Below are 25,078 nucleotides of genomic sequence, written 5' to 3'. Positions count from 1 at the left end.
ACAACATTGTATTACGCGCAATGTAACGCCAATACAAAAAGATATTCTGCTGACATCGACTATTTACCAACTACACTTCGTCATGTGCTAACGATGTTTTTCAGTCTTCCATCAACCAGTCACATGGGTCCTCCACGCTAAGGTCTTTCAAGATATCGACTTCTACCCTTACCATGACAACAGTCGGCGTCCCTGTGCGTACTTCTGTGATGTATAAGCTGCTATCTTCGTCTCTGTGTTGCCTTGACAACGGCGTCACTTCGACTATACACCAGAGGGCTTTACTTAGCAGTTGTACAGAGATAGCTATATTTTTTGATATTTTCACTATTTAATGTAATTAACTGCTAGTTGTATATCACGTTATACTAGCACGTATATAAAAAATAACAATTTTTGTCGCGTTGTTTTGCTTGTCAGCTTGGAACAAATGAGAACGATGTCTTTGTAACTCGTACCAGAGTCTCTAGGTGGCACTTCATCTTCTCACAAGCTGTAAGCTCACTTATTTTAACACAAAAAAGGCAAATTGTCTGACGATCTATAACTATTTAACTATTTATATTCGTATTTAATTTACGATAGCTTATTTTGTAAATTCCATACGACATGAATATCTCACATTTTGTGAAACCTTTACCATTACTGGGGCTGACGTAAAACCGTTTTCGGCGCGAAATTTGCAGTCTCTTTAACCTGTGGCTCTACAGCCATCAATAAGCAGTTTACGATCGTGTTGCCGCGTAAGCATCCGAGTAGCCACCAGACAAGTGTTGCATCGCTACTTCATTATACTTTCCCTTGACGCCATTCTCGTTAAACTTTCTGTAATTCTGCAGTTCTTGTTTTTACGGTGCTCATTTTCTGAAGATGACTTCTACATAAGGTCGAAGCCGGTCATTAAAAATATTATTGCGATCTAGACTGTTGGAAGACATGACAATCATTTGATTCCTTTACCAGGTCAAAGAACAATCTCGAACCCCAGTTAATGGTGTCTACAGAACGAAAGGGAAAACATGGGCACAAGCGTTTTGGCGAAGGCTACGCCGGAGCGCTTATCAGGAGTGTTGTGCACAATGGACTGGAAAAAAAAAAAAACAAAGAATCAAGTCGCGATTTGAAACCAGTCATCAGAGGCGCTATAGAGGCTAAGAGGCTTATCGACAAGCAACTCCCTTCATGGAGCAGTTCACCAGATGCCTCATTCAGATTCATCAGGACCAGAAACCACAGCTGAAACAGTCGAAGCAGTTGAGTACATCGACGACTTTTTTGCACTCAGCATGCTACAGTGGTGACGATCGATATGTACGCGACGTTTTCTAGAGATGGGAATCGGGTGGGTACGTAAGAGGCGTGATGGAAGGAACGCAGGGAGAGGGGGGGGGGGGGGGGGCAAGTGGCTCACTTTAGGTACTTACCTCGTGGCCTGCAAGACTGCAGTTACACCTCTGGACCATACTGTTGACACATGCTATAAACTGTCTACCAAAAAAAGTGAAGCACCCAAAAGACAAGGTAGGATGTAAATGTAACTTCGTGCACGTACATTCTAGCTACAATTTACTGTGACGGAGGAATGGCCTTCAGAGTACATTAGTGTTTTTCGTGCATTAGTGATGTTTTGCGGCTAGAGTCAGTTAACATAAGAGTTTTCTGGGCATGTTACACTTACCACTGATGAAGCCAACGTTTCGGCCACATTTACAGTGGCCTTCCTCTGCGTCTTACTGGTTGGTGTATTTTTGTTGTTTTGAGTCACTTACATTTTGCCATGTTTGGTGTGGTGAGCATAACATTACCTCACAATTTTAAAAACGATGATATTATCAATCGGCAACGGCTTTGCCGCAGTGGATACACCGGTTCCCGTAAGATCACCGCAGTTAAGCGCTATCGGGCGCTTGGATGGGTGACCATCCAGGCCGCCGTGAGCTGTTGCCATTTTTCGGGGTGCACTCAGCCTCGTGATGCCAATTGAGGAGCTACTTGACCGAATAGTAGCGGCTTCGGTCAAGAATACTATCATAATGCCCGGGAGAGCGGTGTGCTGACCCCACGCCCCTCCTATCATCCTCCGCTGAGGATGACACGGCGATCGGATGGTCCCGATGGGCCACTTGTGGCCTGTAGACGGAGTGGTGATATTATCAATCAGTGTTATTCGTGTTTAGGGGATATAATGGTCGTGACAATGTCATATGTTGGTGATTACTAAGAGCACGCGGAGATGCTGCGTACTCGTGTGAGACAGCGTTAGCAGTACCTAACAGAGTTTGAATGAGGTCTCCATTTGCTCAGCTGGTCGAATCGTGCCGTATCCAGATTTGTGGTGCATTAGGATATGACAGTGGCCCGATGCTGGGCTGCATAGGGACATGAGGGCAGACATTCTCGTCATCAAGGTTCTGGTCCACCACGTCTGACCACCACAGGCGAGGATCGCCGTATTGTTCACCAGAAACGTCGTAACCCTTTCACATCTGCGCCTGTCGTCCGATAACATGTACTGAACACCCTGTAACATCCATGTCATCCCACACCATTTGTCGGAGACTAACAGCAGTCAGACTTGGGAACTATGTAGGCTGCCATTGACACCGTCACAGAAACGGTTTCGTTTGGAGTGGTGCCATGACCGTGAAACACGGACTGCTGATTAATAGCCTCGCATTGTGTTCAGCGCTGAACTGCGCTTCCGCACTACCACGGATGAGCATCGTCGGCAGCTACGGCGGCGACGTGGGGAGAGGTCTCATTCTTCCAAGGTTTTGGAGAGGCACAGTGGGATTACTCCTGGCGTCAATGTGTGTGGAACCATCACGGCTGGTAGTGACTGAAAAACTCCGAAGACACAACAGTACGTTACGAACATCCTGCGTCTTCTCGCATTAGCTCTCATGTAACAGTACCTTGCTGCCATTTTTCTAAAGGACAATGCCCGTCCACACATGGTACGTGTCTCTATAAGATGTCTGCTTGATGTTAAAGCAGCTCCGTGACCAGCAAGATTCCGAGATCTGCCCCGACAGAACATGTGTGGGAGCAGCTCGGACGCCAGCTCCGTCTCGGGATCAGTAGTCAGGAGATAAAGGGCCAGCTGCAACAGTTGTGAGCCAGCTTTCATCTCGAGAGCACACAGCGGCTTTACTACACCGTTCCCGGTTGAATCACTACACGCATCCAGGCCAGCGGGCTCCAACTTCATACCGATAAGTGGGTTCATGCTGCCAAGTACCTTGCAAATTCGATTCCATTTTGTAATCACTGACATATCATCACATACCCTTTCAACTGGCGAAGTTTCATTTTGTTTCCTCCTCCTCTTCTGGGTGCTTCACTTTTTTTAGTCTGATAATGTATTATTTAGTTCCACAGTACTGACAACAGTCACATATACAGGGCTATTACAAATGATTGAAGCGATTTCATAAATTCACCGTAGCTCCATTCATTGACATATGGTCACGACACACTACAGATACGTAGAAAAACTCATAAAGTTTTGTTCGGCTGAAGCCGCACTTCAGGTATCTGCCGCCACAGCGCTCGAGAGCGTAGTGAGACAAAATGGTGACAGGAGCCGAGAAAGCGTATGTCGTGCTTGAAATGCACTCACATTAGTCAGTCATAACAGTGCAACGACACTTCAGGACGAAGTTCAACAAAGATCCACCAACTGCTAACTCCATTCGGCGATGGTATGCGCAGTTTAAAGCTTCTGGATGCCTCTGTGAGGGAAAATCAACGGGTCGGCCTGCAGTGAGCGAAGAAACGGTTGAACGCGTGCGGGCAAGTTTCACGCATAGTGATGTGAAAGATTCAGTGTTTAAACCTCCTCTACCAAGAAACGTGCCAGAACTGCGAGCTTGCATCAACAATGCTTTCGAACTCATTGATGGGGACATTCTGCACCGAGTGTGGGAGGAACTTGATTATCGGCTTCATGTCTGCCGAATCACTAAAGGGGCACATATCGAACATTTGTGAATGCCTAAAAAAACTTTTTGAGTTTTTGTGTGTGTGTGCAAAGCAGTGTGAAAATATCTCAAATAATAAAGTTATTGTAGAGTTGTGAAATCGCTTCAATCATTTGTAATAACCCTGTACAATAAAAACAAAGGAAGAAAACCATACCTTGAGGCTCAAAGATGGCAAATGACGAGAGATCGTGATTTTTTATTACTGCCTAAGTTACACTACTGGCCATTAAAATTGCTACACCACGAAGATGACGTGCTAAAGACGCGAAATTTAACCGACAGGAAGAAGATGCTGTGATATGCAAATGATTAGCTTTTCAGAGCATTCACACAAGGTTGGCGCCGGTGGCGACACCTACAACGTGCTGACATGAGGAAAGTCCAACCGATTTCTCATTCACAAACAGCAGTTGACAGTCGTTGCCTGGTGAAACGTTGTTGTGATGCCTCGTGTAAGGAGGAGAAATACGTACCATCACGTTTCCAACTTTGATAAAGGTCTGATTGTAGCTTATCGCGATTGCGGTTTATCGTTTCGGGACATTGCTCCTCGCGTTGGTCGAGATCCAATGACTGTTAGCAGAATATGGAATCGATGGGTTCAGGAGGGAATACGGAACGCCGTGTTGGATCCCAACGGCCTCGTAACACTAGCAGTCGAGATGACAGGCATCTTATCCGCATGGCTGTAACGGATCGTGCAGCCACGTCCTCTATCCCTGAGTCAACAGATGGGGACAACAGCCATCTGCACGAACAGTTCGACGACGTTTGCAGCAGAATGGACTATCAGCCCGGAGACCATGGCTGCGGTTACCCTTGACGCTGCATCACAGACAAGAGCGCCTGCGATGGTGTACTCATCGACGAACCTGGTTGCACGAATGGCAAAACGTCATTTTTTCGGATGAATCCTGGTTCTGTTTACAGCATCATGATGTTCGCATCCGTGTTTTGCGACATCGCGGTGAACGCACATTGGAAGCGTGTATTCGTCATCGCCATACTGGCGTATTATCCTGTCTCGGTCACCTCTTGTTCTCATTGACGGCACTTTGAACAGTGGACGTTCCATTTCAGATGTGTTATGACCCGTGGCTCTACCCTTCATTCGATCCCTGCGAAACCCTACATTTCAGCAGGATAATGCACGACCGCATGTTGCAGATCCTGTACTGGCCTTTCTGGATACAGAAAATGTTCGACTGCTGCCCTGGCCAGCACATTCTCCAGATGTTTCACCAATTGAAAACGTCTGGTCAATGGTGGCCGAACAATTGGCTCGTCACAATACGCCAGTCACTACTCTTGATGAACTGTGGTGACGTGTTGAGCTGCATGGGCAGCTGTACCTGTACACGCCATCCAAGTTCTGTTTGACTCAATGCCCAAGCGTATCAAGGCCGTTATTACTGCCTGAGGTGGTTGTTCTGGGTACTGATTTTTCAGGATCTATGCACCTAAATTGCTTGAAAATGTAATCACATGTCATTTCTAGTATAATATATTTGTCCAATGAATACCCGTTTATCATCTGCATTTCTTCTTGGTTTAGTAATTTTAATGGCCAGTAGTGTATAAAGGTTACAAAGACACAGGGCACTTACGACTTCTCATTTAGAAATCAAAGGACCTTAGAAATTAAAGAGAATATTAAACAATTACACTTATTCTAAGAAACGTCATTAGTAAATCGGAGCTAGATTTGGTAGAACAATTACGTATATTGAGCTCTGAAGCAACCGTAGGAATGCAAATGACTAACCACAGGGGGAAAGGAACCTTCGACGTCTAGAGTTTATGCAGACAGAATTACGAGGGAAAAGGAAGCTGGTATCCTGCGGGAGTGTTACCTCATGAAAATTCTATCGGTAGGACTTCGTATTTGATTGTCAAAGCGTGGCGTGCACTCTCTGGAGCAGCGCCCAACGGAGTACATGCATGATAAATGGAAAACAATTCTGATTTCATCCTAACGATTGCTTCTAGCTTCTCTTACTGTTTCCGAATATCAAGGGCTGACATCCATTACTGTGCTCATATTAAATCACGTTCGCAAACTATACGTGTTGGTGCCGTGAAAGACTAACGAAAAAATGAACGAAACGAGCTAAATGAGCAAAAAAAGGAGACTCAAAAAATATTCGTCTTTTTATTTCTTCGCTCACGTATGACTGATGTAAGAAGTCATCCCGTCCACCACCTACTGATATCAACATACGTCGTCAACTTGTTCGTAGAATCAAATTAATCGTTGTTGTTGCTTCACGGACTTGCGTCTCGCATACAAATCTTTCGAAGTGTAATTTTCCAGGAACACATTCCGAACTCATCGGTTCCATGCTATTACCATTAGAGGCTCTCACTGAAGCATCTGTGTGTTTTAAACTATGCTGAACTTTCGGATTCGGAAATTATGTACGGTTAATGCAGGTAATGCATAAGAGCTGTACAGAAAATAACCTGTATTAAGCTGTATATAAAATCATGATTTGTTGGAGGAATTTTAAGATTACAGGTTTATTTTACTTCTCTTCATAAATCCATTCAGACTGACGTCATTATCGTACCTCTTAACAAGATGATAAATTACTTCTTCATAAAATTCTGCAGCCTGAGATCGCAGGCAGTCTGTGTCAGCATCTGGAAGCCCTTCGTCGGAGTCAAAGCGTTGTGAACAAAACTACTTTTGCATAAGCTTGATGCGATGGGAATCACCTGGAGGCAAATTTAGGCTCTAGAGAAGATGTGCAAGTCATGGACTGTGCGGCTGGTCCCGGCGGAGGTTCGAGTCCTCCCTCGGGCATGGGTGTGCGTGTTTGTCCTTAGCATAATTTAGGTTAAGTGTTGTGTAAGCTTAGGGACTGATGACCTCAGCGGTTAAGCCCCATAAGATGCCACACAAATCTGAACATTTGAACAAGATGTGCAAAAATGTCCTATTTGAGCTCTCGTTTGTACTGAGAAGATGTGGTCGAGCATCGTCGTGCAGAACGACAGCGGTAGTCTAGAGTCTGTGTCGCTTGTTTTGAATGGTTTATATCAGTTATATTAATGTCTCTCAGCAGGCTTCAGAATATATTGTCCTTCTACGTACCATAAAAATGAACAAACGAGATTCCTTTGGAATTTCAACAGACGATAGCTTTAACTTTTCGGTGTCGTGGAATTTTCCGACCGTGGAGTTCGCGACCCGTGATATCAACGTGATATTTCCGACCACAAATATTTCAGCCGTGGCTTTTCTGACATCACAAATGCCTGTAACGGTTGCAAGGTACGGGAGGTGGGGGAGGGGGAGGAGCTGTTACGGAAAGACCACAGTGCAAAACTGGTTGGTGTTAGCAGTGGTTTTTCCGTCCGTTTTGTAATAAAAACACCCCTTCATATTTTGTCCAGGTTGAGAATTAGCAATACAGACAGTACAAGGCATGTTTAAACGTTTTTCCTTATTTTTTATTTTTAGTCTTAGTAAAAAATCAAAGGTTAAATTGCTAAGAATGAAAGAAGCAGCAATGACATTCGTATTCTTGCTTGTTACAAATATTTGGCTGATCATTTCCGAATATGTCGCGATTTCCGAGGGAATGGTTAGGCAGAAATCTAGGAGCACAGCTTAAATTGTTGCGTGTCAAATGTAGTCGCAACACCGGGGGAGGCTCTTGTCGGAAATGCCTCGGTGCAAAACTGCTTGGTCGGAAGTGCCTCGGTACCTGCGGCACCTACAAATGCGTCGGAAACGGGGCGGTCGGAAAGTCCACGGAGCCAACCTTTCCGACTCGGTTTGGCGTACTATTTCATAATAGCTTTGGGCGAGGCGGCAGGACATCACATCACTGGTTGTCATTTTATCACCAGACGGAAGACAGTTATCATGAACACCCTTAAAACAAACAACACCATTCATGCGCAATATCTTCACGCGTTACATTTGCTCCGAATTTAGCGGTGAATATCGACAGTTTTAAGATTTTTGTCTAAAAAACCGGTATTTCGCTTTTGGCGGTATTTCCAATCGCAAGGGTCATTTTGAACGGCTACTGTATTCGGACGCGGAGCAGTGTGGGTTTCTCGCTACAACAGTTCAAGTACACTGACCTACTATAGCACGTGAGTCAGTGCAACGACTGTTCCGTTGCGTCCTCTGCTTCCCATGTGACATGAAAACGGTCTTTTTCAGGATAACAGTCGCACATATGGAACTAATTTTGACAATCTAAGTTTATTTTATTACTCTGCCACCTTTTCGTCCTTAGCTCGAAAATCAGAGGAAAAGTTGTGAACTGTATCTCTCCGTCAATCGTGTATAGTTTTCTTCTGTTTCATGCCTGATTTGTTCGAATATTCTGCTATACTGAAATGAACAACAAGCGCAGAAATTGCCACGTTTAGTTATGTCCCTAAAATCACTCAGGGGCTGGCCAGAGTACCAGAGCAACAGTGTTACCCTGCGCATGGATCCCATCTGTTACCTCGCGAGCTGGCGTGCAACGCGTTAAGGTACGAGACCAGGTCATGTTCCTCCTGCCATTATCAAATTACAATTGCTGTTTCTCTCTTTGCACCAATTCTGTAGCGTTACGTATTACAAAATCTTTATCAGCCCCTGCAAGGAGATCAGAGATCGTTGCAAAATACCATGAAGCTCCTGTGTGACTAGTGAAAAGAAACAGGATAAACCTGTTGTGGGTCCCTGGTCACTCAAGAATTAATGGCGATGAAGAAGCTGATAAACTGGCCAAGAAAGGCGCGACTACCCATTTATTGTATCGAAACCAGTACTAACCATTACTAAGGCGATTGACAAATCAAAATTACGTAGCACGTAGAATATTGGACTACGATCCAAAAACAAAAAAACAAAAAAAAAATAGCAGACTAATAATGCTGAAGCAATGTTTCAAGAGAAGCCCTGTAATCTTGCGCTTGAAAAGGAGAAAGATAAAACTCAGTAGGACTTATGACGACTGGCCATAGAAACTTTAAGAATCGTCTACACGAGACGGGGATAGAGGAAGAAACTGCTAAGTGTAGACTATGTTGTGAGGAGGACGAAATCGCACAACACATAATCTTCCAATGTGAAGTGTTGGACGGCAAAATACAGAGAGCATATATGTCGGCAAGTTCTGAAGAAATCGTATCTAATAAGGAACTAGTATTACTCTTTAAGGGTACCGGTTGGCTTCATTAGGCTCACAGGGTGCGAAACCGCACAGGAACTCAGTTCCTGTACAGGAAACAGTCGGCTGAGGCCATAGTTGTTCTTGTGTCCTTACACTAATCAAATCAAATGGCCGTAACCCTGAGACAAAGCATCAGTCGCCGCAGTGAAAGAGTCGTTCTTCACCTTGACCAAAAAAAGGTCGACAAGTCCTTATTGATCCTTTTTCATTTTTTTAATTGACGGGATTGTGTATAAGGTGTTTGTCCCTCCTGTGATGACAGCCAATAAAGAATTCTATAGCTGTTTTCGAAGATGTTTGACTTGAGAACATGGGAACATAACCTACACCGATGAGGCATACGAATCACTCCACCGTGAGAATATCTTCGATTCCCGGCTGGGTCGGAGATTTTCTCCGCTCAGGGACTGGGTGTTGTGTTGTCCTAATCATTATCATTTCATTCCCATCGACGCACAAGTCGCCGAAGTGACATCAAATCGAAAGACTTGCATCCGGCGACCGGTCTACCCGACGGGGGGCCCTAGTCACACGACATTTACATTTACCGAGAGAATGCACGACCACATATGGCCTACGTTACTCAGGAATTTTCCACTAAAACAAGATGACAGCTGTTCTCCACCTGTCTTGCTCACCAGACTTCGCTACGTGTAACTTCTATATCTTCGCTAAGACGAAAATCAAGTTGAAGGGCAGAAGATTTGATACAGTGGACGAAATGTATTCAGAATCGCAGAGGGTACTAAATACCACAAGAAAGGGACTTCCAGGATTAATTTCAAAACCGGCGGAAACGTCAGGATCGGTGTAATCGCTCCCAATGGGACTACTTCAAGATGATGGCGCAGAATAATGTAAGACATCATGATTTTAATTAATATATTTTGGTATGTTGTGACCCATATGTAGTACAATATTGCGAACGTACGACATAGGAGGTGATATCCAAATGTAACTTCGCCTTCCCCACGAACTACAGATTTTACCGAGGTGGGGTGGCTTGTGTAGCTCAACCTTAGGCGCAACCATAACAGAGGGGTATCTATGGAGACATTAGACTAGCCTGAAGAAGAACAACAACAACCTTTCCAGTAGTCACATGGCCAAAGACTGGATGACAGACTGATCTAATCTTGTAGCATTACGCAGCAGTCACCCCTCGGGTCAAGATTTTTAGTTGACATGGAGGTTGAACAGGTGAGGTGGTGGCGCTGCAGGTGCAGAAGGGAGCTGGTGAGAATGGCTCTCATGAACCCTGAAGTGGCACTTTAACAGCATTATCTGGGAACATATTTATTACTCGTGATTTTACAACATGGGTTGCCTTCCGGCTTGGCAAAAGACGCGCTAAATTGCACACCTGTGCACAAGGAATGTGGGGGCAGCACTCTGGGCGTTGCGCAGGTCAGAACCCAACACAGATGTCGTGCATCTAGCGACAGCATATCGTCGTGAAGGCAAAAGCCCAAAACCCAAATCAGCAACACAGCGTACAGCCACAGAGTTGGTAGTCAAGCGCTCACCCAACACACTGGTACGGCTTTTCACCAGACGAAGACTCAGGACCGTCCATTCTACCAGTCACGGATGTGACCAAACAACAGTGGCAGTTTGCAGTAGCTAAGTCTCACTACAGATGGCTGGCTGCAGTCTCAGAGGTGAAGTCTTCATTGAGGCAGCGGACAGTTCATTGCGATTCGCCCACACAAATCATCCTGTATCTAATCAGACTGTCATGCCGTCTGAATCAGAGATTCGTACAGAATGACCAGACGCTGAGGCTGAGACTTCTGAAACAGAGCTTTTAACCTGGACATAACGTCATAGCAACTGGTGATGCAGTCATTTGTCCTCATTATCTGAAACTGCCAGCAGTCATGTCCTTACTGTGGCGTCTCAATGGTGTCAGTTCCCCTTGCATTCGTACTTTCCATCTGTGCCAGGACGCCGTGGAGTGGCTGAGCTCGGATGTTGCGTATTATTACTTCGTATTTCGCACCCCGCAGAATGACGTATTGGGTGCTGTCATTCTGCGCTGTTTCCACTCCTCCCTTATAGCTTCTCTTGGTGTGGCAATGGGTTATAAGAGGCGCCCTACCTTCTGTAACACTGGAACTCTTTGCGTGCTCCAGATACTGATTGTGACACACGGTATGAGCCAGATCTGGTTCTCTGCCGTCGAAGGCAAGTAATAATTTTACAAAATTTATGTGTGCACCGGGGAAAAAATGGTTCAAATGGCTCTGAGCACTATGGGACTTAACATCTGGGGATCATCAGTCTCCTAGAACTTAGAACTACTTAAACCTAACTAACCTAAGGACATCACACACATCCATGCCCGAGGCAGGATTCGAACTTGCGACCGAAGCAGTCGTGCCATTCCGGAATGAAGCGCCTAGAACCGCAAGGTCACCGCGGCCGGCCTGTGCACCGGAGAATTGGATCTGTTGTGCAACAGTTATCCATCATAGTCTTGCTGTGCTGGTTCTGCGAATGGCTGAAAGTAAGGGTTTACTACAGTCATTAATTTTTTTTCTGAGAATATGCAGCTCTACTGTATAGTTTAATGATGATGGTATCCCCCTGGGAAAAATATTCCACGTCCAAATAGTCCTCCTTTCGGATCTCCATGTGGAGACTACACAGGAGGATGCTGGCATCAGGCAAAACAAAACTGATATTGTACAGGTCAGAGCGCGGAATATTAGATCCCTGAACTGATTATGTAGGATAGAGAATTTAAAATGGCAAATGGATAGGCTGAAGTTAGATATAATGGGAATTAGCGAAGTGCCCTGGTATGATGAACAGCACATTTGGCCAAGTCAGTGCAGGATTACCAAAACAAAATCAAATAGGAGAGGAGTTGGCCTAACAATGAATGAAGGTAGAACAGCATTGTGAATGCATTATCGTAGCCAAGATAGACACGAAGCCAACACCCATCACAATATCACAAGTTTATATGCTAACTAGCTCAGCAGATCATGAAGAAATTGAATGTATGATGAGATAAACGAAATTATTCAAATAGTTAAGTGAGACCAAAAATGTAATTGTGATGGGGCACTGGTATTCCATGGCAGGAAAAGGAAGCGAAGAAAAAATAGTATGAGAACATTGACTGTGAGAAAGAAATGAAGAGGAAGCCGTCTAGCAGAACTTTACACTGAGCATAATTTAAGCATAGCGGAATTTCCACAGTGACAGCACTTGTTCCCTTCAGATCGCCAAAGTTAAGCGCTGTTGGGCTTGACCAGCACTTGGACAGGTCACCATCCGGGTCCACCGTGCGCTATTGGCAAGCGGGGTGTACTCAGCCCCTGTAAGGCCAGTCAAGGAGCTACTTGACTGAGGATCAGCGGCTCCGGTCAAAAAAACTGACAACGGCCGGGAGAGAGGTGTGCTGACCACTTCCCCCTCCAGAGACGCTTATCGCCAGGGGATGACATGGCGACGGTTACGAGACCTGTTCGGACTGAGTTTAGTTTAACAAGCCGGCCATGGTGGCCCACCGGTTCTAGGCGCTTCAGTCCGGAACCGCGCGACTGCTACGGTCGCAGGTTCGAATCATGCCTCGGGCATGGATGTGTATGATGTCCTTAGGTTAGTTAGGTTTAAGTAGTTCTAAGTTCTAGGGGACTGATGACCTCAGATGTTAAGTCCCATAGTGCTCAGAGCCATTTGAACCATTTAGTTTAGCACGTGGTTTCAGAATCATGTAAGAAGATTGTATAGGTCGAAGAGATCTGAAGACACTAGATTTCAGATTGATCGTTTAATGTTAAGACAGAGATATCAGAACCAGATTTTAAATTGTTAGGCATTTCCCTTGGGCAGATGTGAGCTGTGACCATAAATTATTGGTTGTGAATTGCATACTAAAAGTGAAGAAAAGCAAAAAAGATATGAAATGAAGGAAATGCGACTTGGATAAATTGAAAGAATCGTATGTTGTTGAGACTTTTAAATAAAACATTAGGAAACGATTTACTGAAATAGGGGAAAGGAATACAGTATAATACGAACGGGTAGCTTTGAGAGATGAAGCACTGAAGGCAGCAGAGGATCACATAGGTAAAAAGGCAGTGTCTATTAGAAACGCTTGAATAACACTCGCGATGTTGAATTTAGTTGACGAAAGGAGAAAATATAAAAACACAGCAACTGAAGTAACCAAAATGGAGTACAGACGTCTGAAAAATGAGATTGGCAGAAAATGCAAAATGTCAGAACACGAATTGCTAGAGGACAAATGTAGGGCTATAGAAACACGTATGACTGGGAGAAAAATAGATGCCGCCTACAGTAAAATTATAGACACATTTGGAGAAAAGAGAAGCAATTGCATGAATATCAAGGGTTCAGATGGAAAACTAGTGCTAAGAAAAGAAGAGAAATGTGAAAAGTAGGAGGAATATATTAAGCGTCTATATAAGCCTAACAAATTTGAGGACAATATTACAGCAAGAGAAGGGGAAGTAGATGAAAATGAGACGGGAGATATGATACTGAGAGGAGAATTTAATAGGGCACCGAAAGACTTAACTGGAAATAAGCTCCCTAGAATAGGCGACATTCCCTCAGAATTATTGAGATCCTTGGGACGGCCAGCCATAATAAAATTTTTCCACCTAGTGTGCAAGATATATGAGACAGGGGAAATACCGTCATACTTCAGGAAGACTGCAATAACTTCAGTTGAAAGAAGGCACATGCTGACAGGTTTGAATACTACCGACCGCTCTGTCTAATAAAGCAGGGTTGATAAACATTGCCACGAATTATTTACGGAAGAATGGAAAAATGGGTAGAAGCCGACCTCGTGGGAGCTCGGTTTGGGTTTCGGACAAATTAAGGAGCTTGCGATGGAATGCTGAGCCTACTTCTTATCCTAGAAGACCGGTTGACGAGATGGGAACCTACATTTCAAGAATTTGTAGATTTAGAAAAAGTATTTGACAGTTTTGACTGAACTACACTCTATAAAATTGTGAAGATAGCAGGGACAAAATATAGAGAGCGAAAGTTTATTTGAAACTTGTACAGAAGCCAGAATGCATTTAGAAGAGTCGGAGGACATGTAAAGGAAGCAGTAGTTGAGAAGGGACCGAGACAGGGTTGTAACCTATCTCAAATGTTGTTCAGTCTCTACATTGAGTAAACAGTAAACCAAAGATAAATTTGGAAAGAGAATTAAAGTTCAGGGGGAAGAAAAAAAAAAAGCTTTGAGGTTTGCTGATGATGTAATTCTGTTAGAGAAGACAGAAGTTTGGAAGAGCAGTTGAGTAGAATGGATAGTCTCTTGAAAAGAGATTGTAAGATGAACATCAATAAAAGTGAAACACAGGTTATGGAATGTGGTCAATTAATTCGGATGGTGCCGAGGACATTAGATTAGGAGATGAGACACTGAAAGCAGTAGATGAGTTTTTCTATTTGGACAGCAAAATAACCGACAATGGATGAAGTAGAGAGGATACAAAATGCAGACGAATAACAAGGAAAGCATTTCTGAAAAGGAGAAATTTGTTAACATCTGATATAAATTTAAATGTTAGGAAGTCTTTTCGGAAGATATTTGTCTGCAGTGTAGCAAAGATTAAATGGGTAGGTCCAATTATTAATGAGGAGGTAATGAATCGAATTGGCGAGAAAATAAATTTATAGCACAACTTGACTGAAATAAGGGATCGGTTAAAGAACACAATCAGAGGATCAAGGAACAGTCGGTTTGGTCATTGAAGAAAGTATGTGTGTGCGTGTGTGTGTGTGTGTGTGTGTGAGGGGGGGTGGGGGTGGGGGGAGGTTAAAAATTGTAGATGGAGACCCAGAAATAAATTCAGTGAGAGGGTTTTAATGAATTTAGATTGCAGTGGTTATGCAAGTTGAGCGATTTGCAAGTTACCTGTTGCGAACGTTGTACTCGCGCTGGAGAATGGGAAGCTGGCGCAACTCTCATGTCTGGAAGCGCCTCGGATGGTCCGCGCGCTGTCGCTCCCTGCGGCAGCTAATCTCCCGCCACAGTGGCTCCTTGTTGCGTAACGCACACAAGGGCGCCTTGTCCTCCGCATCTGCCGACCGCTGCTTCCGGCGACAACCCGTCCACGTAGGCTACTTGGGCTTTTTCACGTTCTGACGCTGCTTTCCCCTTTCTATAGCGGATGCTACAACTGGCTGTATTTCTGTCTGTCCCCAAATTCGTATCGATTGTCTGAAATTGGTTTATGCATGTAAGGTGTATATATATATATATATATATATATATATATATATATATATATATATAGCTGCCATTAGTCCAGTTGACCGTAGAGAAATGCGGGAAGACCTGCGAAGGATCGACGGTGGCCGGCCGGAGTGGAGTGGCCGTGCGGTTCTAGGCGCTACAGTCCGGAACCGCGAGACCGCTACGGTCGCAGGTTCGAATCCTGCCTCGGGCATGGATGTGTGTGATGTCCTTGCACCCACCGTCGATCAAATGGTTCAAATGGCTCTGAGCACTATGGGACTCAACTTCTCAGGTCATCAGTCCCCTAGAACTTAGAACTACTTAAACCTAACTAACCTAAGGACATCACACACATCCATGCCCGAGGCAGGATTAGAAACTGCGCATAGCGGTCGTGCGGTTCCACACTGTAGCGCCACTCCGGCCGGCTAATGACTTACAGAATTATATTTTAAAAGTACATACATTTAAGTTTATATAAGCTGAAATGACATGACTCAGTAAAAGTATATACATCACTGGTCATTAAAATTGCTACACAACGAAGATGACGAACTACAGACGTGAAATTTAATCAACAGGAACAAGATGCTGTGATATGCAAATGATTAGCTTTTCAGAGCATTCACACAAGGTTGGCGCCGGTGGCGACACCTACAACATGCTGACATGAGGAAAGTTTCCAACCGATTTCTCATACACAAACAGCAGTTGACCGGCGTTGCCTGGTGAAACGTTGTTGTGATACCTCGTGTAAGGAGGAAAATGCGTACCATCACGTTTCCGACTTTGATAAAGATCGGATTGTAGTCTATCGCGATTGTGGTTTATCGTATCGCGACATTGTTGCTCGTGTTGTTCGAGATCCAATGACTGTTAGCAGAATATGGAATCGATGGGTTCAGGAGAGTAATACGGAACGCCGAGCTGGATCCCAACGGCCTCCTATCACTAACAGTCGAGATGACAGGCATCTGAACCACATGGCTGTAACGGATCGTGCAGCCACGTCTCGATCCAGGATTCAACAGATGGGGACGTTTACAAGACAACAACCATCTGCACGAACAGTTCGACGACGTCTGCACCGGCATGGACTATCAGCTCAGAGTCCATGGCTGCGGTTAGCCTTGACTCTGCATCACAGACAGGAGCGCCTGCGACGGCGTACTCAACGACGAACCTGGGTGCACGAATGGCAAAACGTCATTTTTTCGGATGAATCCAGGTTCTGTTTACAGCATCATGATGGTCGCATCCACGTTTGGTGACATCGCGGTGAACGTACATTGGAAACGTGTATTCGTCATCGCCATACTGGCGTATCAGCCGGCGTGATGGTATGGGGCGCCATTGGTTAATGCACGACCGCATGTTGCAGGTCCTGTACGGACCTTTTGTGGATACAGAAAATGTGTGACTGCTGCCTTGGCCATCACATTCTCCAGATCTCTCACCAATTGAAAACGTCTGGTCAATGGTGGTCGAGCAACTGGCTCGTCACAATACGCCAGTCACTACTCTTGATGAACTGTGGTATCGTGTTGAAGCTGCATGGGCAGCTGTACCTGTACACGCCATCCAAGCTCTGTTTGACTCAATGCCCAGGCGTATCAAGGCCGTTATTATGGTCAGTGGTGGTTGTTCTGGGTACTGATTTCTCAGAATCTATGCACCCAAATTGCGTGAAAATGTAATCACATGTCAGTTCTAGTATAATATATTTGTCCAATGAATACCTGTTTATGATCTGCATTTCTTCTTGGTGTAGCAATTTTTATGGCCAGTAGTGTACATACGTATGTGCAGGTAATAAAGAAAACTCGAGACAGGCAGTAGATAAAGGAAATTGAGAGATCCATCTTTCATCATATTAGGATATCCAAACACTCCAATCACTTAATTCTTTCAAAGTATCGGTCAATTTTCTTCTTGGGCAGTCGTGCAAAATGCGCTCCAGTGTTTGTCCCTAGATCCGCAGTCGCACTTGTCGTCATCGGTAATTCCACATTTGTGTAACTTTGCTTTGGTCATGGCGTGGCCAGTTCTAATACGGGTGAGGGAGATCCATATTTTTCTTGACTGGCCCGCACCCGGGAGCTGGATGGTCGGACCTATGTAGCCTAACTTCTTATGATTATGGACGGAAGTCCACTGTACTCTCCATTCATCTCTTAGGGGAGAGATGGCCCACGTTTGTCCAGATTGGTTCTCTAGACTTTAATCGAGTGCTTGGTAAGTTGTGCAGTATTTCATGAGCAGGTAAGTCTCTGGATCTTCATATGTTACTGCATATCGTCGTCAGAGATACTGGCACTACTTACAGAAGAGTTTCTGTCACGTTCCACATCGGATCATTTACGTGGATGACGTGGCTAGTTCTACTCCAAACGGCAGAATAGTATTCGGCGACAGGGAACACAAGTGCTTGTGCTGTAGTTCCTAATGTCAGGTTCTGTGGTGCGAATTGTAAAAATATTTTTTTATTTTTTCGTTGTTTCATTCCTGACACTTGTGGGAACAGCCGGGAAGGTAGAGAGCTTCTGGGCTATGCCTAACCATTTTGCACGCGTATGCGGGAGTTTTACAGCTTCAATAGTGAGTAAAAAGCGTTATTCTCTTACACTACTTGAGACTGTGATGTCAATGATCTTAGTTTGAGACGTATGTTTTTTTCTTGTTCAGGGGTTATTGGTAACATAGCTTGTCAGTCACTAAACTGCTTTTTCGATTTCATTGTGCTGTGCACGATTTCGTGATGTTATTATTTTGTGGTAAGTAGAAATCTGAAATAAAGAAAACCTATCTTCATTAGCGAAGATACTGTGATAATAAGAAACGAGATTGTGGATGTAGGGGTTCAAGGTACCCGGGATTGAAAAAAGTGTTTTTCCGCAAAATGTGCGGATGAATATATACCGATGTAAATATATTATAGTTTCGTTCAAGGTCAGGTTCAACAGCCAGGCGCATCTGTTTACAACAAAGACACGGCTGTTACGTTTGTTAAATCGTGTATGTTGGGACTTCCGAAAGTAAGCTATACATGTCTTCCCACGGTAAGACCACTGAGCAACAAGCGTTACGTGTTGTCAGAAGACAGTACACGTTACTGTTTCCTACGGACACATTCTACCGCGGTACGAAGCGGCAACCGTAAATGCGCTCCAAAATCGAAGTATACGGGGCAGTACGATTCTTGTAGGCAAAGCGTCCATATTGCACATGGATTCACCTCGAAATTTTGGCAGAATACAAACCAAATGCAATTTCGCGCCCGGCCGTAGTGAAATGGTGGGTGAAGCTGGTCGGGAAGTCCAGATCTTTTGCCATGCTATTTCCATCTCTTCGGAAGGCTGAAAGAACATACGGAGAAAGAGATTTTCCAACCATGAAACCGTTTACACAGCTGTTCTCCAATGACTCCGTGACCAACGAGCGAATTTCTTCCGTCGAAGAGTTGAAGAATTGGTAGAACATTCAGAACGTTGTTCACAGTCTTGGTCACTCTGTAGAAAAATAGTGTATCAGTTTGACACATGGTGAAGCTTTCAATAAAAGTCACTTTGCTTGCCGTAATAACTTAGTTTTGGAGTTCCCCCGTAAGTACCATAGTACGCTCTTGGATGCGGGGCACTTTCCAGAAATGGTTTATATTTTTTAGTTGTATAATGTAAATAGAGGCCGGCCAGAGTGGCTAAGCGGTTCTAGGCGCTTCAGTCTGGAACCGCGTGATCGCTACGGTCGCAGGTTCGAATCCTGCCTCGCGCATGGATGTGTGTGATGTCCTTAGGTTAGTCAGATTTAAGTAGTTCTAAGTTCTAGGGGACTGATGACCTCAGAAGTTAAGTCCCGTAGTGCTCAGAGCCATTTGAACCATTTTTTTTTTGTAAATAGAGAAAATAAAATACATTCTAGCGTCTCTTACCATTGACAACGATTCTCCACCATTTGGGACAAGTCCTGTAAACAGCTAGCGAGGCAGTTTGCAAAAGTTTCCGTTGCGACTGCGAAAAATTGTGTTACTGAATGTCAGCAATACTTGAGTTCAGAACCAAGATAGGCAAACAGCTTTTAAATTCCACTGGTAAGGCAACTGCTGTAAATTTTCATGGTAATCGTCATAGCGTCATCCAACGATGCTACAGAGGGTCGAAGTTACAGGCGCCAGCACCTGCCACTAGGCTACCTTTTTGACAGCAAACGTTAGTTTGTACGCCGACGGATCGTAGGTGGAAGGTCTCGCAATGCTGTTTGTTGTTCAGTGATCGCGACTGATTGCCACGATCGCCAGTGGAGAAGATGAAGCTAGCTGCAGCGTAGGAAGACCATTTCTCCTACGAATACGCTGCTCTGTTCCTTGGTTTTGGGGAGGGTTTTCCATCTGCAGTTTATTTTTCTCAGGAGAAAGTAAAACTTCGCTTCATTTCCAAAAGTGACTAGTCAACTCGATGCAATCACTGCTGGTTTGTTTTTCTGAACTGAACATGCTTACCCTTTGAACTATGTATGGACCTGAAGAATCAATCAGGACTGCTTCGAAAACTTTTCCGCGGTACTCAAGCGCTTTACGGATGTGTATTCAAGCACCTCAAGGCTGATTACGCCTTCTACCAGTCCTCCCACCAGGGAAAAATGTGGGGCAGTATGAGGAATCGGAGACGGCCGTTGTGACCGAGCGGTTCTAGGCGCTTCAGTCCGGAACCACGCGGCTGCTGCGGTTGCAGGTTCGAATCCTGCCTCGGGCTTGGATGTGTGTGATGTCCTTAGGTTAGTTAGGTTTCCGTAGTTCTAAGTCTAGGGGACTGATGACCTCAGATTGTTAAGTCCCATAGTGCTTAGAGCCATTTGAACCAATTAAGGAATCGGATACAGGTCCACCGCATGGCAGCCGTGTACTCTGACCACTTAACTACGAAGGCGGACAGTACTAAGTCTACTGACAGGATTAATCTCCTCACTTTCAACAAATTTAAAAAAATAAACACTTAATCCGATCTGGAGTGAACCGCATATGTTCTCCATTTGTGTACTGGTTTCTGTTGTTATTGCTTAGTCCTTTGTGACTTTGATATTTGTTGTTGTATCGTATTCCGGTGACATTTCTCGTCTTGGCATACCTTTCGTTGACTTGCTGAAAAATAGTTCAATACTTCCCGAGGAAAAACCTGATTAACATTTTTTTAAAAACTGTGCCGTCTTTAAAACAGTGCAGTCTTTACAGAGACCACTACCAAGAAAATTTAAAATTAGCATCTCTAATTGCCTGACTACTTTCAGTTACTTATCTGAAGGAACGATGAAGCCACCAAGAGGTAGTTTTTTTGATCCTCTCACAGCTTTCAGGGTCTTCTGACACATTTATTACCTCGCCACTAGGACGTCCATATGATGTGTTTAAGGAGATGAATCTGGAAACAATATTCGTACGTCCTGGCGTGTAACGGAAACCTTCTTGAGAACACACTAATGCCTCTATCATCTGATGTCTCTCATTTATTGCTCATTTCTTACCATTGACAACGGTTCTCCACCATTAGGGACAAGTCCTGTAAACAGCTAGAGAGGCAGTCTGCAAAAGTTTCCGTTGCGACTACGAAAAATTGTGTTACTGAATGTCAGCAATACTTGAGTTCAGAACCAAGATAGGCAAACAGCTTTTAAATTCCACTGGTGAGGCAACTGCTGTAAATTTTCACGGTAATCCTGGTTGAATCCTCAGGTCATGGTGCAACCATGCCCAGTTTAGAAAAGCAACACAGCAGTCATTGTATCGAGGTGAATCTCTTTTGGAAATGAAGTGAAGTTTTATTTTTCCCTACCCACATCTTTCCACAGACAGCAGAATAACCGACGAAGAACTTACTGTTGTGTCCCTATACACGATCCTAAAGCACTTGAAATAGGTCGTTTCTAACATATAAACGGAATTCATAATATCCAAGGTATCATTAGCTTAACTTGAAGCATTCTATAGTTACTTTTTCTGCAGGCATTATATCCTACTTCACTTCAACCATTCGTCTTTGGAACAAATTGCTTGCGTCTTAGAAATTATCCAAAACCATTCTGCATTCATGTTATCATCGACGTAGCTTCCCTCTCGGAATATGCCAGCTGTTTTATCTACACTCCTGGAAATTGAAATAAGAACACCGTGAATTCATTGTCCCAGGAAGGGGAAACTTTATTGACACATTCCTGGGGTCAGATACATCACATGATCACACTGACAGAACCACAGGCACATAGACACAGGCAACAGAGCATGCACAATGTCGGCACTAGTACAGTGTATATCCACCTTTCGCAGCAATGCAGGTTGCTATTCTCCCATGGAGACGATCGTAGAGATGCTGGATGTAGTCCTGTGGAACGGCTTGCCATGCCATTTCCACCTGGCGCCTCAGTTGGACCAGCGTTCGTGCTGGACGTGCAGACCGCGTGAGACGACGCTTCATCCAGTCCCAAACATGCTCAATGGGGGACAGATCCGGAAATCTTGCTGGCCAGGGTAGTTGACTTACACCTTCTAGAGCACGTTGGGTGGCACGGGATACGTGCGGACGTGCATTGTTCTGTTGGAACAGCAAGTTCCCTTGCCGGTCTAGGAATGGTAGAACGATGGGTTCGATGACGGTTTGGATGTACCGTGCACTATTCAGTGTCCCCTCGACGATCACCAGTGGTGTACGGCCAGTGTAGTAGATCGCTCCCCACACCATGATGCCGGGTGTTGCCCCTGTGTGCCTCGGTCGTATGCAGTCCTGATTGTGGCGCTCACCTGCACGGCGCCAAACACGCATACGACCATCATTGGCACCAAGGCAGAAGCGACTCTCATCGCTGAAGACGACACGTCTCCATTCGTCCCTCCATTCACGCCTGGCGCGACACCACTGGAGGCGGGCTGCACGATGTTGGGGCGTGAGCGGAAGACGGCCTAACGGTGTGCGGGACCGTAGCCCAGCTTCATGGAGACGGTTGCGAATGGTCTTTGCCGATACCCCAGGAGCAACAGTGTCCCTAATTTGCTGGGAAGTGGCGGTGCGGTCCCCTACGGCACTGCGTAGGATCCTACGGTCTTGGCGTGCATCCGTGCGTCGCTGCGGTCCGGTCCCAGGTCGACGGGCACGTGCACCTTCCGCCGACCACTGGCGACAACATCGATGTACTGTGGAGACCTCACACCCCACGTGTTGAGCAATTCGGCGGTACGTCCACCCGGCCTCCCGCATGCCCACTATACGCCCTCGCTCAAAGTCCGTCAACTGCACATACGGTTCACGTCCACGCTGTCGCGGCATGCTACCAGTGTTAAAGACTGCGATGGAGCTCCGTATGCCACGGCAAACTGGCTGACACTGACGGCGGCGGTGCACAAATGCTGCGCAGCTAGCGCCATTCGACGGCCAACACCGCGGTTCCTGGTGTGTCCGCTGTGCCGTGCGTGTGATCATTGCTTGTACAGCGCCCTCGCAGTGTCCGGAGCAAGTATGGTGGGTCTGACACACCGGTGTCAATGTGTTCTTTTTTCCATTTCCAGGAGTGTATACCCAACGGGGAACCACTGCCTCTGTCACATTGTAGACTGTCTATGCTTTACTGATCCCTTCCTACTTCTATTGTCTTCCTTCCATTTCATCTGATGAATTAATCTTATTATTAATATTTCGAAGAACGTGCCGATGTCAGATAAAATTCAGCGCTGAAATAATTCAATGCCGAGAGTTGAAAATTTGTGGAGGGCCGGGACTCGAGCTCGTATTTCCCGCTGTAGACGAGCAGTCTCTCTAATTGCTTCGGCTATCGGAGCAGGCTTTCCAGCGGACTCAAATTCTCGAGTTATCGCACACTACGAAGTAGTGTCCTTGTCCATTTACCTCATTGGCTCGCAGTGTTTCCTGTATCCTCTTTCTGCACTGTCACACGTTTCTGTTCGATGTTGCCACTCACATTAGACAAGGGCATGAGGAAATTGCTTAATGTTAATAAGATTGACGTATTCATTACTCTACACTCATTATCATTACTGTGATGATTAAATATTGGTCATGTACTACACAAATTGTAATTTATTGCTAAGAATGCTTCATTAGATGTAAAAGAGAGTCCAAAGGTTTTAATCATGCCACATGAAATAAAAGTATAAATAAAAAAAGAAATTGCTTGTGGAGAGCAAGCAGAAAATAGCTGGCAGGTAAGACAAACGCGCTGTCGATCTCTTCCGAAGACTACTAGAAGCTGAGCAGCTAGCTTAGGGCACCCTCTCAGTTTTGCACTATTTTTCAGCGATAATTGCCTGCGCACGTGTTTCATTATTACTTTTTCGTCACTTAATATAAAACCATCATCTAAAAAGTGGTCCCTCAAACGTTTCATCACGTGTGGTATATCAGCAAATATCCATATGGGATTTACATCATCATTTGTATTGATGAAGCGTGTGTTTTGGTAGTCGACATTAAATTCCTTCCTCGCTTTCCCATTTTAAACCTCAAAATCAGATGCATCACCACTAAAACAAATTCTCCGTTCTGTGTCTCTTTGACAATACAGATCAGCAGATCCCTAGTTATACTAGTATCAAAATTATTCGCGCTGCTTCCAGTTTCCGCATAAACCACGTGCCGTAACAGTCTGTATCTGGCTATATGGTCTGTATATGCTGTCTGTGTCTTAACGTAGCATACAAGACTGTCCATATTCATCTTATCAAACTCTAATACTCATAGCCTTTATGCTTGAATTCAATGCTTGCTTGCTCATTAGGTGAATCACATAAATCAGAATACCAGACTGACAGTGGAATGGTATATCCATCATGGAATTGTGTAGCCATTACCTTTCTTACGTAAATATGGACAAAGAATGCGAAAGGAAGGTTTTGCTTGTATCTTCCCGATTCCAATGAGAACACTTTTTGAATTAAAGTGACACGTAATGTGTGACTATGAAGGCTTTGTGCTAAATAGGCACTTCCGTTAGGTTTAAGATCTTCTTTGGTTGAAGTTCCGATAACTGAGCTTCGAGCACCTGTAAATAGCACTCCTCATTAAAATATACGCTGTAAATAGCAGTCCTTTTAATGTTTATGCCATCGCTTTTTTTGCACAGCTGAACCCACCGAACACAAGTTTGTCGACCTTGTGGGGAAGTAGGGAAATTATTTGAGATTTCTGTTATGTTATCACACACTGCCACAGCACAATTAGACAATATTAATGTCTAACAGAACCAACAAACTCGACACAAAAGAAAAAAAATATCTACAGCAAAAAAAACTAGGTTCATACAACACGTAAGAGTGCGCGAGTTTCTCAACCATGACGTAATGCACAATGCGCACAGTGGATAACAATGTCGGTTCCGTGCACGCATAATGCTGCACCCCCTCCCCCCCTCCCCCCCACTCCTCACGATTAATGCTGTGCTTGTCAGGAGACAAAACCGATAACAATCTAAACGGACAGAAAAGCTAGTGCTTAATTTTCTGGAGCCCCTCCCCAGTTTTGGCCCATCTAAATTTCGGTGCTCTAGGCAATCGTATAGTTCGTCTTTACGAAACAATAGGCCTTGGATACAAAGATACGTGAGATGATTCAGCCTGGTCAGTTGTATCCATTTCGTAGTAAACTGGAAATGCGACGTGTAGAGTACATCAGAAA

The sequence above is a fragment of the Schistocerca serialis genome, chromosome 4 (assembly GCF_023864345.2).
Source record: "Schistocerca serialis cubense isolate TAMUIC-IGC-003099 chromosome 4, iqSchSeri2.2, whole genome shotgun sequence".
NCBI classification, from domain to species: domain Eukaryota; kingdom Metazoa; phylum Arthropoda; class Insecta; order Orthoptera; family Acrididae; genus Schistocerca; species Schistocerca serialis.
Note: the sequence above shows the minus strand (reverse complement) of the source record.